The sequence below is a fragment of the Marmota flaviventris genome, chromosome 9 (assembly GCF_047511675.1).
Source record: "Marmota flaviventris isolate mMarFla1 chromosome 9, mMarFla1.hap1, whole genome shotgun sequence".
In the NCBI taxonomy this organism is placed as follows: domain Eukaryota; kingdom Metazoa; phylum Chordata; class Mammalia; order Rodentia; family Sciuridae; genus Marmota; species Marmota flaviventris.
The window spans coordinates 61211026-61222917 of record NC_092506.1 but is presented as its reverse complement, the minus strand read 5'-3'; positions in this window follow the sequence as shown (position 1 = coordinate 61222917).

The window sequence follows — 11892 nt, the reverse complement described above, 5'->3', positions numbered from 1 at the left end:
AGTTTACAATTGTGGACGTGAGTATACACTCTGAGAAGGTGTGAATGGGTGTATAAAAATGTGGACATACTTGTATATGTGAGCTTGTTTGTCCATTTTAATGTCTGATCAGTGGTAGTGATTGTGTGTGTGAGCGTAGCTTGTGTGTTTGTACACGTGCTCAGAGCGTGGCATACATATTTTGTGAAAATACATGGGTGTGTACCTCCGTGTGCACAGGTGCCTGTGTTTGTGAATGCATGAAGGAGAGGATGTGTGTGAGCCCCACATACCTGCTCTGCTGATCCCACAAGGTCATGCCCAATGTTTGGCTACTTGTCACTTTCTTCCCTGGGTCCCATCCACCCAAGTATATACAAACTTGGGCTGAGGGAGTTATCATGCCTTTTATCCATGTGTGAGGCTGGGCTTCCCTCAGGGGACTCTGAGATCCCTGACTGTCAGTGAGGGCCTTGGAGGAACAGTGTGTCTGTGTTCAGGCTCAGGATCCTAGGCAATCAGATTGAGGAGCTGAACATGGCTGGGGAATATCTTGGTTCGATTCGCCAGAAAGCCCTGTCCCATTTTTTATTTTTGGTACCGGGGATTGAACCCAGGGATGCTTAACTACAGAGCTACATCCCAAGTCCTTTTTATTTTATTTTGATACAGGGTCTTGCTAAGTTACTGAGACTGGTTTTGAACTTGTGAACTTCCTGCCTCAGCTTCCTGAGCTGCTGAGATGACAAGTGTGTGCCACCACACTTGGCTCCACAAAAACTCTTAATGGTCACACCTGTACCCCATTATGCGTTTCAGGATCTCCCTGCTTAGTCCTCTTGCTCTATAGAAGCAAATACTGAGTCCAGAGAGGAGCAGTGATTAAGTGATTAAGTCACCCAGTAGGACCTAGGATGAGACAGCAGGGCATGGAGCAGAGAGAGGGGCATGCCTGGCATGGATGGCCTGCCCCCCTCCACCGCCTCAAGCAAGTGGGGAGCTCCAAGTAGATCTGAGTCTGGGCCCAAGGCCACTCCTCCGCCTAGGGCACTTCCATGCCTCCTGGCCTCAGATGCTGCCTTTGAAGTTTCTACAGAGCTTTTGCATGCTGTGAGATTCTTCCAGGGGACTTGTGGAGTCAGACATCCATGGAGCATGGAAATTCATGGAGAGGAGCCCAGTGGTGGGCGGGGCCGAGGAGGGCCCTCAAAGTCTCAATTGCTTAATCTTTGAGCTGGTCCTTTTTTGGTTTCTGTGGTTCTATAACATTCAAGACGTCACCTATCCGCTCTCCTGGGGCTCTGAGCACTGGGAGCGAGCTGGAGCTGTGGGGGAATTTGGCTTAGGGTGAGGGAGGCAGGACAATCGCCTGGTCAGAGGCTGCCTTGAGAGGGAGGCCTGAGCTTCCTGTCCATGGGGGGAGATGTGAGCAGCTGCTTCAGGGGGCTGCAAGTGAGCCTCCCTCCTGCAAAGGAGTTGGTTGCAAACTCTTTGGAATCAGGTTTAAGCTATAGCTGCCATGGAGGGGCCAGAGGAGGATGTGCTTCAAACTCCTTAGGCATGAGCAGGTTTGGGTCCCCAGGGTGTGTCCCCAGGCCAGACCACCCAGGTAGAGCAGGGACATCCCCTTCCCTGGGGAACTAGAGAGAGCACTGTCTTCCAGGAGGTGTGGTGTTGGAGGCGGGGGCTGGGTGCCAGGCACTCAGGTGGAGTTGGGGTGGCATGGGCAGGGACACATCCTGAATCATGGGCTGGGGGTGAGAGGCTCAGCACTGGGGCCGCAGACATGGGCTCCAACTGGAGCAGAAAGGGAGGCTTCCTGGAGTTGGGGGATGGGTGGGCACTGGAATAGGAGAGGAGAGAAGGCAGTGGGATCACACCCTCCCCAGGCCCGAGAATTCCCAATCATCTTAAAACTCTGAGTGGGGTGGGATTTGGGGGCCAGATGGAGAGAACTCATGTTTACCAAGTGGCCTTTATGTTTTAAAAATCACCTTCTTTAATCACTTCAACAATCGGTGAAGGAGTCAGCCCCTTCTGTAGAGAGGAAACAAAACAAATGACATTCAAGTGGGTTAATTGAAGGCGATTTGATGAAGGAACTATTAGAGGTGGGGAAGGATCGAGGAAGAAAATAGGGCATATCAGGGTACTCAGGACTGGCATCACAGATAGGGACCTGAGGGACGAGAAGAATGGCACAGGTCCCCATGCTGGGGCTTTGGAGAAGGGGCTGCCCTACCAGAGCTTGGCCAAAGTGAGTGGGGATGTGAGGGGCAAATACCCTGAGCCCTCTGCTCTCCTGCCAGCCTCCAGGGCCACCCAGAACTGAGCAGGAAAAGGTGGAGATTAAATATGGAGGGACAAATGAATGATGGGAAAATGAAGTCCAGAGAGGGTGCAGACTTGCCCAAGGTCACACAGCTGGTTGGTTTCAAAGTTGGTGCCAAAGCCAGGGCCTGCCCATTTTGTCTTATTGACTGAGATCTGATGGTTGGCCAGGCACCCACTGGCTGCTGATGCTTTTTGTTGTTGTTGTTACCAGGGATTGAACCCAGGGGTGCTTAATCACTGATCCATATACTCAGCCCTTTTTAATTGTTGTATTTTGAGACAGGGTCTTGCTGAGTTGCTTAGGGCCTTGCTAAGTTGCTGAGGCTAGCTTTGAACTTGTGATCCTTCTGCCTCAGCCTCCTGAGTTCCTGGGATTACCACACCTGGCTCGGCCCCAGTGCTTCTTGAGTGCTCCCATGTGAACCCAGTTGTCCTCTGTCAAGCTGGAAGCTGCTTCCTGACACAACCATCCTGCTCCCTATCTGTGCAGCATAACGATACTGAAGAATATCATTATAAGAATTCATACAAAGTGCTCTGAACCCCCACCATGCCACCTGTTCATTCAACCCACCCTTCCTGATGCTGCCCTCATGGTCCTGGCCCTGTACATGTCCTTCTGGCCATGGAGATGGACCAGACAGTGCTTGCTCTCCTCTTTGTTAGAGAGGCACATAGCCAATCAACTTGTGGGGTGAGGGCCGGGTGGCTCCTGAGGACACCTCTTCAGGAGGCAATGCTGGATCTTAGCCTGCAGGAATGAATGGGAGCTTTTCTGGTGGAGAAGAGGAGGAGTAATACAGAGGGAAAGCCCCACATAAGCAAAAGGGTACAGAACAGTGAGCGGGCCCCGGGGGGCAGGTGTGGGGCTCCTGGGCTGGAGGAGGGCCCAGTGGTGGAGAGGAAGGCCCGGCTCACCTGGAAGAGCAGAGGTGGGCTTAAGCAGGGTCAGGCGTGGTTAGTTTTGGGCTTTGGTGAATCAGAGAGGCCAATGTGGAGGTGGTGTGGAGACCCAGGCAAGCGTCAGTAAGTCTACTCCAGGAGCTGAGGACATGTGGGTGGCACAGACAGACCAGAGGAGGAATGACAGTCCCCACCCTCAGCTCATGTGTCTGCCCTCCAATGAAGGAGTGCATGGCATCTCTAGACCCTCCCCTGGGGACATCCCTCCCTGTCTCAAGCTGCATGAAGCTTCCACTCTTAGAAGCACCAGTCCATGGCACACCTAAGCCCAACCCTCAGACCCAGGACCTGAGAGCAAAGCTGGGGCACTGCTGCCTCATCTCCTGATCATGCGCATGACCCTTCCATTGCCAAGTCTAGAACAGGTCCTTCCCTGGAAGACCCTCCTCCTGGACTCTATCCTGGACCGCCATCCCTTGTGCTTTCTGGAGCCCCAACTTTGGGCCTCCCTGGGAGATGAGTCAGTGAAGACGGCCCCCTCACGGGGCTGAGTGGGTTAGGGACTTTGGCCCAGACAGCTCATCCGTGTACTGTGTGCTGGTCGGGACCCACTTTCAGCCTCCACTGGGCCTTGAGCCCTGACTCATTATCAGTGATAATTAGCACCTCCCGTGCAGCCTCCTGCCCCACCAAGCACTCAGTGATCATTAGGTGCTATTGTGGGCAACTGGATCCCAGCCCCAGCTCCCCTGGCCCAGGATGCTCCTCCCTCCCCAGCTGCCTGAGCTGGAGGACTAAGTGTCCTAACCAAAAGCATCCAACACACAGACTCAGATGCAGCCCAGGCAGAGAACACTGACACTGACACAAACACCGAGAGCAACAAACTTGACAGATGCAGAACGCCCCACACGAGAAGCAGACCCCAGCACAGGGGCGTGGGGGGCCTCCACACGCACCACACAGACATCAATTGGTGTGCCAAGAGCAACAGGCACAGGATGAATCCAGAAATTAACCTGGAAATAGAGAAATAGAATGACCACAAGGATACAACACAGAGGTGCAGCACGGGCGCCATTCAGCACATGCGTGGTGCACCTAGTAGTGCCTTCACCCTCGGCCAATGTGTTAGCCAGACAGTGCTGCCTGTGCTTCCCGGCGGGGCAGCATCCCTAACTTCTGGGCGGTTACATATGCTGTTCCCTTTGCCCTGCACCCTCTTCCTCGAGGCCTCCATCCCTGTACCTGGCCAGTTCCTGCCATTCCTCAGATCCTGGTGTCCTTTCTTCCAGGGATGCTTCCCTGCGTCTGGGTAGGGCCTTTCCACACTCCCCAGCCTCGGAGTTCTTCCCTACCCACCCCCATCATCGACTTTTCCAACCAGTCTTTGTCAAGTTTGGGGATGAAGGATTTCTTTTGCCTGCTCCCAGGAAGGTGGTGACTGTGGGTGTGAGTGGCCATTAGTGCCAAGAAACTGGACAGAGACCAATTTTGGAGGAATGAGTCAAATACAGCAGCAGGGAGCCCCTGCTGTGCAGGGCCTGAGAGGGCCACAGCTGGCACGGACAGAGGACAGATGCCCTCTGCCTCTTTTTCTCTGGCTTTGCCTGAATTTTTATGTCTCTTTCAGGCTTGCTGCCTGACCCAGATCCCTCCTTCCCAAAGCCATGCCCACTTACCTGGGTGTGCCCCGTCCCTACTTGCTAAGCCCAGTGAAATCCTCACCAGTCAGGACCTGGGGCCAGAGGTCCCTCGCACGCACGTGGCTTCCTAACCCATGCTGTTTAGTACCTTAAAGAAGGTGGGGGGTAGTGAGCGAGTGCAGGCCTTGGGGACTGTCTCTCTGCTCCGCCACATCTTAGCTGCAGGAGTCATGTAAATTCTGCCACCTTTGTTCCCTCATCTGTAGAAGGGAGATGAACACAGAGCCCACCTCATTAGGGCTGCTTCAAGGATTCAATGAGACAAAGTGTGTAATGTACCTGGGATGCACTTGGGCTCCCTCTCTGGGCTGCCAGCGAGCAGGGAGAGAGCTAATGAGCTCGAGGATGTGCAGGTGCACCTGGGAGGCGCCCAGTGACTCTTCTAATTGGCACCGAGTGAAACAAACATTTGTGCATGAGCACCCACTGTGTGCACCGGTGGCTGCGGCTCTGCCCCTCAGTGGCTAGCAATTCTCCCCAGCAAGGCTGCCTGTGGGGTCCAGAAGGTGGGGGCTTCTCTTTTTAAGTTTATTTTTTTTGTATCTGTTTTAATGAGGCATATCTTGCATATAGTAAAATCACCAATTTAAAGAGTCTAATGAGTTTTAATAAATATATGCACTCATGTAACCACCACTACAATTAAGAATTTTTGTCATTCCCAAATGTTCCCCTTGTGCCTTTGTGGTTAATCTCCTGTGAGTGTCAGGGTGGGGACGTTAAATTCTTACAGAGCTGTGGGGGGTGCTGGGTCATCCTGGAGCTGAAACCCAGGCACACAGAGCGGAGCTGCCCCTGGCAGGCTGGGATATGCCAAGGAATGGCTCACCCTCTCTGGGCCTTGGTTCCGAGACAAAGAGGCCAGGCAGGGAAAGGATGCTCAGGCAATGGCTCTTGACAGCAGGCCCTGAATGTGAGGTTGACACAACTGGAAGTGGTGGCTTCAGAAATACAGGGTGGGTGACAGGGAGTAGAGTGGGTGCTTCCACAAACCTGCCCCTCCTTGGGCCAGGTATGCCCCGTGGCCCTGGTGGAAATGGTCTCATGTTGGTCCAGATTGGAGAGAGGACTGGCGGAGATGACGGCATTCTGCTCCCCCAACCCAGGGACCATAAGCCCCACTCTGTGGATTAACAATTCCCTGAAAAGAAGGGGGGCCCTTTTGTTCCCCAGTTCTAGAACCAAATATTAAAGCAATTATGTAACTAGCAATAAATTACTTAAAGTAGTGACTCACTCAGCTTAATTAGAGCGCGAGCAGGGAGGGATTAAGGTATTTTTAGAGCACACACCTCGCTCCCTCCTGTGGGGGGAGGCCTCTGTGCAAGGTGGGGGTGGAGAAGGGGCTGGGAGCTCATGGAAGCACCCCAGGTGTCTGCCAGGAGATGGAGGCTGATCCTCAGCCCCACTGAGGACTTAACTAAGAGAGGCCACGTCACAGTGGCAGCAAGAGGGATCTAGATCAGAATCAAGGAAAGTGTTCATTGAAGAACTAGGGCAGGGACACTAGATTATAAACCCTTGGAGGGCAGGGACTAGGTCCCAGGAATAGATCAAGAAGACTTAGAACCTCTGGGTTTGAATCCTGCCTTTATCGTTACTAGCTGTGTGGCTTTGAGCAGGCCCCTTTGTCACCCCAGGGCTTTCCATTTCTACCACTAGAAAATGGGCACAATGGTGTCCTCCTGTGTACACCTTGTAAGGATTGAGAGGTCGGTAGGTGTAAAGCAGACCCCAGTGCTGACTCTGCTAAACCCAGAACTCTACAAAGGCAGGGTTAGGCCTTTTTGTTCACTACCATCTCCTTACCTTCATTCATAGGACTGTACATAGTAGGTGCTCAATAAATGCCCTATGGTTAGTTTTATTCCCATTCTCCTGCTCTATGTGGGTTCCATTTTGGGGGATTTTTGTGAGTGAAGGGAATAGGCTTTGTGTGTGTGTGTGTGTGTTGGGGATGGAGGTCACTGGTGGGAGTCTGACATGTTTCTTCAGGCTGAGGACTCGCTGGGTTCCAATGGAATAAAAAGTCCGACTTCTGATGAAGGTGGTGGTGGTGGTGGTGGTAGGGGTTGTTCAGGACCACGGACAGCTCCCGTCAGCATTGATGCGGTGCTGTGCGGGAGTAGCTGGGATGGGAAGATCTGCTTGTTGCGACTTCCACATCTCAGGGTGGGAGAAAGAGGAGCCACAAACCCAGTGTGTGGAGGAAACCAGGACCCTCACCCACCATCCCTGAGGGCTCAGAGGATGTGGGAATAAGTGTGGGTGGGGCATCCTCAGAGGCTTCCTGGAGGAGGGGGTAGGATTGGCTGTGAGGATTCATAGACAGATGGAACATCCAAGTCTCTGTAAGATTGGGCAATAATTTTGATCCTGTAGGTGTTTTGCGATGATTAAATGAATTACTTTTTTAAGTTTTATTTTTTCTTTTTATTGGTGCATTATAATAGTGGATTTTTTGTTACATATTCATACATGCACACGATAGAATAGTATAATTTGGTCAATTTCATTCCTCAGTACCTCCCCATTCCCTTCCCTCCTCCCTCCCTGGTCCTCTACTCAATTTGGTCTTTTATTTTCATCCCCCACACACCTATTGCGTTATTTCTCTCTAGTTTCCACATTTGAGAGAAGACACATGACCTTCTAAGTTTGACTTATTTTCCTTAACATGGTGTCTTCAAGTTCCATCCATTTTTCTGCAGATGATATAATTTCATTCTTCTTAGTGTCTGAATAAAACTCCACTGTGTGTATAGACCACATTTTCTTTATCAATTCATCCATTGATGGGCACTGAGGCTGGTTCCATAATGCACAGCGATGCCTGGTGTATGCCTGCATATATCGGGGTACCACATATGAGCTGGATTCCTTCCCCTTCCCTCCATCCCTCTTCACGCACCCTGTGACACAAGGAGGAATATTTCCCTGTCCTATTTGAAAACTCTGGGACTGGGCACTCACTCACAGAGGCTGGGGGGCGGGGGTCATCACGGCTCTCAGTGACCTCTGCAGCTGGACTGAGCTGGATGCGGATAGGTCCCCGGGAAAGAGTGGGGAAGGGCCTGTGCTCTTCCTCCTCACTGGGGCTTTGGGAGGGTGAGGGGGGTATTCGGTCCCTTCCCAAGGCCTCAAGACTTCTGTCCCCCATAGCCATTCTGATCAGCTCTGACCAACTCTCCTCACACCTCGCTGGCCTCCCAGGGCTCAGGAGATGAATTAGTGATGACAGCATCCAGCATTGCTATGACGACGGTGTGGTGCTCTTAGTCTCCATTGGGCGTGGGAGGCAGAGGCCAGAGACCCCTTTGGCTCTGGGCCTTTGTAATGGTGTGTGTGACAGGCTGGGGCCAAAGGGGTAATAGGTGAGGGGGATGGAGGGAGCATGGCCAGGGCATAGGGCCCCTTCTAAAGTGGACAAGAGTCAGTGCAGATTGTGAGATCCAAAGGGATGTTAGAGAGGGTCATTTCCTTGCCTCCTTCCTTCCTTCTTTCATCCCTCCCTCCCTTCCTCCTTTCCCTTCCTTCCACTTTAGAAGGAACCCTATTCTTGTTTGAGCCCCGGGGCTTCCTGCCCTTTCCTCCACCTGGGGAATCAGGCCCAGCTCGCCCTCACCCTGGGGAGGTGAGTGAGGTGGGGCAGCCACATTCTAGCTTAGGCCTCAGGGAAGGTTGTGGGAAGCACCAGGGACCCTGCAGAGGCCTGGCTTAGCTCTGCCAGAGGCTCTGCCGAGAGAGGAGGAGGTTCTCCGCAGAGAGGAGAGGCTGCAGCGAGGTCTAGAGGTGAAACGCCGCAGGATAGGGAGCAATGGCAGTTCAGAGCAGCCCCAGGGTAGCCGAGATCTGCAATGGATTGGGAGAAGTGAATGCCACAAGGAGCTTGCAGATTGTCCCACAAGCAGAGGGGCCCTGAAGATTTCTGTGGTTGCTTGTTTGATTTTTAAATGAGAGGTTCACTTTAGAGATAGGAAAACTGAGGTCCAGAAAGGCAAAGTGACATGCTCAAGTTCATTTAAGTCCCTAGAGACCCTGAGACTATAGGCTCGGCTCAGGTCCTGCTGGGCCCCAGCTAGGATCTCTTGCCCCAGACACGCTAGCCAGAATTTCCCCCAAGCAACCACTGTGTCCACAAGCTGGGGACAGCCATGGGTGACTTTGCTCTCAGTTTGAGTGAAATTTGCATAGGCCAGACTATGTGGAGGCCCTTCCTGCTTTGCATCAGACATGCTGGCCTGGGTATGCGTGGTGGTGGTGGAGGGGGGCATCCAGGAAACATCTGGAAGTCAGGGACGTGGCTAAGATCAAAAAGGAATTAGGGTCAGAAATTGATTCCAATTGGGTTGGGGAGCTCCCAGCCCAGAGCCCATGCTACATGCCCTCTTCCTCCCACTCCCAGAGACAGCAGGCTGAGTTGGTCACTTGTGGGAGGCAGGGGTATCCCAGAGCCCCTCAGGCTCTCCTCAGGGCTCTTCCTGGTCCCAGGGCCTAACATTGGACCCTCTGTGCAGAGGTTTACCTGGGAAGAAAGAATCCGTTAGCCCCATTGTCCTGATGATGGAATTGAGGTCCAAGGTAACAGTGACTCATTAGGGTCACAAGGGGTCAGTGACTGGGCCGGCCCTGGCTGCCTGGCCCTCGGATTGTCTACATATCCCGTTCATCCAGTAGCTCCTTCCCCGCCCCTCCCCCACCCTGCTGCTCAGCCTTGCTGGGCCCGCCAGCCTTGATGGATGGCCCCGCAGCCCGGCCTCCCTCCTGCTCCTCTCCGGATGCTGGGCTGTTAGCCTCCTAATCACCAGTTCTGCCTGGTGGCCACCAAGACATCCATCTCCCCTATGGGCTCACTCAGCACAGGTGATTTTGGGGCGTGGGTGGGGAGGGGCCACAGCTAGTCCTACTCTGAGGTTGAGAATTCAGCTGTAGCCCTGCTGTAGGGGACCCAATGGTTAGGGAACAACCTGTACCCTCTTTCTGGAGTGCCAGATCCCTCTGGGACCTCCCAAGCACACCTATACATGCACACTCACCCACACATGGGCTCAGTAACACTAATAAAAGCTTCTGTGTATCAAGAAATTGTATGTCAAACCTTGTGTCAGAGCTCTGTGTGTATGATCCTCTCATCCTATTATCTGGGTGATATTGATAATCCCACTGCACAGCTAAAGAAACTGATATTCAGAGAGGTTAAGTGACTTGCACAGCACACACATACGTGAAATGAAGGGGCTGGGATTCAAACCGGGACCTGGGTGGCTCACACACTGCATTCACAACGCATGCTCCACTGACAGGCCCGTGCATGCGCACACATTTGTAGGTCTGCACAGGGGTACGTTGCACACTTATGCGTGCACGAACACGAGCTCCCATGCTGGCCCTAGCACCACCCTCCACCTGGCCAGATCCCTGAGGAGGGAAGAGAATGCTGGGCTGTAGAGAGAATGAGGGGACGCTGGGCATCATTCCCAGGCTGCCCCAGACTCTCACCCTGGCTGTGACACTGGACAGCTGGGGGGCTGCATGGAAGAGGCAGCCTCCAGGCACTGGGAAGGGGAAGTGGGGTGGCAGATCGATCATCCCTTCAGTGCAGCCTTCCAGGAACTGGGGCCCAGGGGAGTGCTGCACCACCAGTCAATTTTCTGGGCTGTGGCCCAGACCCAGCGGACAGCATGTGGGGCGAAGCTGGTGCGCAGCACCTGCCTTCCCCTACCGGCCCATGTTCCGCCCTGCCTTCCCCTGCCAGCCCCACATCCTGCCCCTGCTTCTCTCGTGCCTGCATGAGCACGCCAGACTTGGAAAATCAAACCCCCTGATCCCGGGCACCCACTGCACACTGCTATCCATCCCTCTCTACTCCAGAAGCAGATGTCAGGTGGGTACATGAGAGCCACCTATGGTGGTGACAGTTAGGGATGGTGCAGAGAGATGGGGTCAGCGCATGGCCCTTAAAGACCTCCATGGACTATTTAATGAGATAATAAATGTAAAGTGCGTCATGCCATGGGGCACATAGTAGGTATTTAATTAGTCTTCTCAATCCTCCCTGAGAAATACGGAGAGACGGAAGCTGGCGGGGGTGTGGGGGGCACTTCTGAGGTCACTGAGTTCCCAGAGTCTGCTATTGGGGTCCAAGACAGTGTTAAAGGGTTAGCATAGAGAGGTGGGTGGTGGCTGGGTGGGGAAGATAGAGATTAGCATCTGAGTCTAGCTAAATGCTGTCACCCATTCTGACATGGGGAGATGAGGTGTCTAATGCTAAGAGGAGTGGTGGCCAGAACAGGGTTTAAGACCCCCCAACCCTGGTTACCCCCACATCCTTCCTGAGAGAGTCCCCTGAAGACCTGGGTCCCCCCCACCTAGCCACCCCACCCTGGTCTCCACAGGGCCCTTCACCTGCACTGGCCTCAAGAGACCCGGCTTTCCGTCCTGGCTCAGCGCCTGCTGGCTGGTGGGGATAGTTAGGGCAAATCAGTTCCCTCCGGGGCTCTTGTTTTGTCCGTACCCCAGGTGTGCTGAGCATTAAATGAGATCTTGCCTGTCAAGTGCCTGCCACTTCTCTGGTCCCCAGGGGCCAGGCTGCCCTGGCTTCCCCGGTGCTGGCCTTCCCAAGCCACATCCCTGAGATGAGCAGCTGGGTTCATCTCCCCCCCACCGGGCTGCCTGCTTCATCCTCGGGTCCTCCGTGTCCCGGCAGGGCCTGTTGTAGAAGGAGAAGTGAAACCCAGGGCTGGGCTCTGGCCCTCACTAGGGGATCCCACCTTACCCTCTACCATCTCATCCACCTGCTGGGGGGCAAACGAGCCTTTCTGCACTTAGTTCCATGGGCAGCTAAGAAGTGGGCTGACTCCAGGTGGGACTGGGGAGGAGCTCTGGGCTGACATTCTCAAAGCCTGACTTCCCACAGGCTGCTTTAGATACTGCCTCACTCTATAAATTTGGGCCAGAGACATGGGCCCCC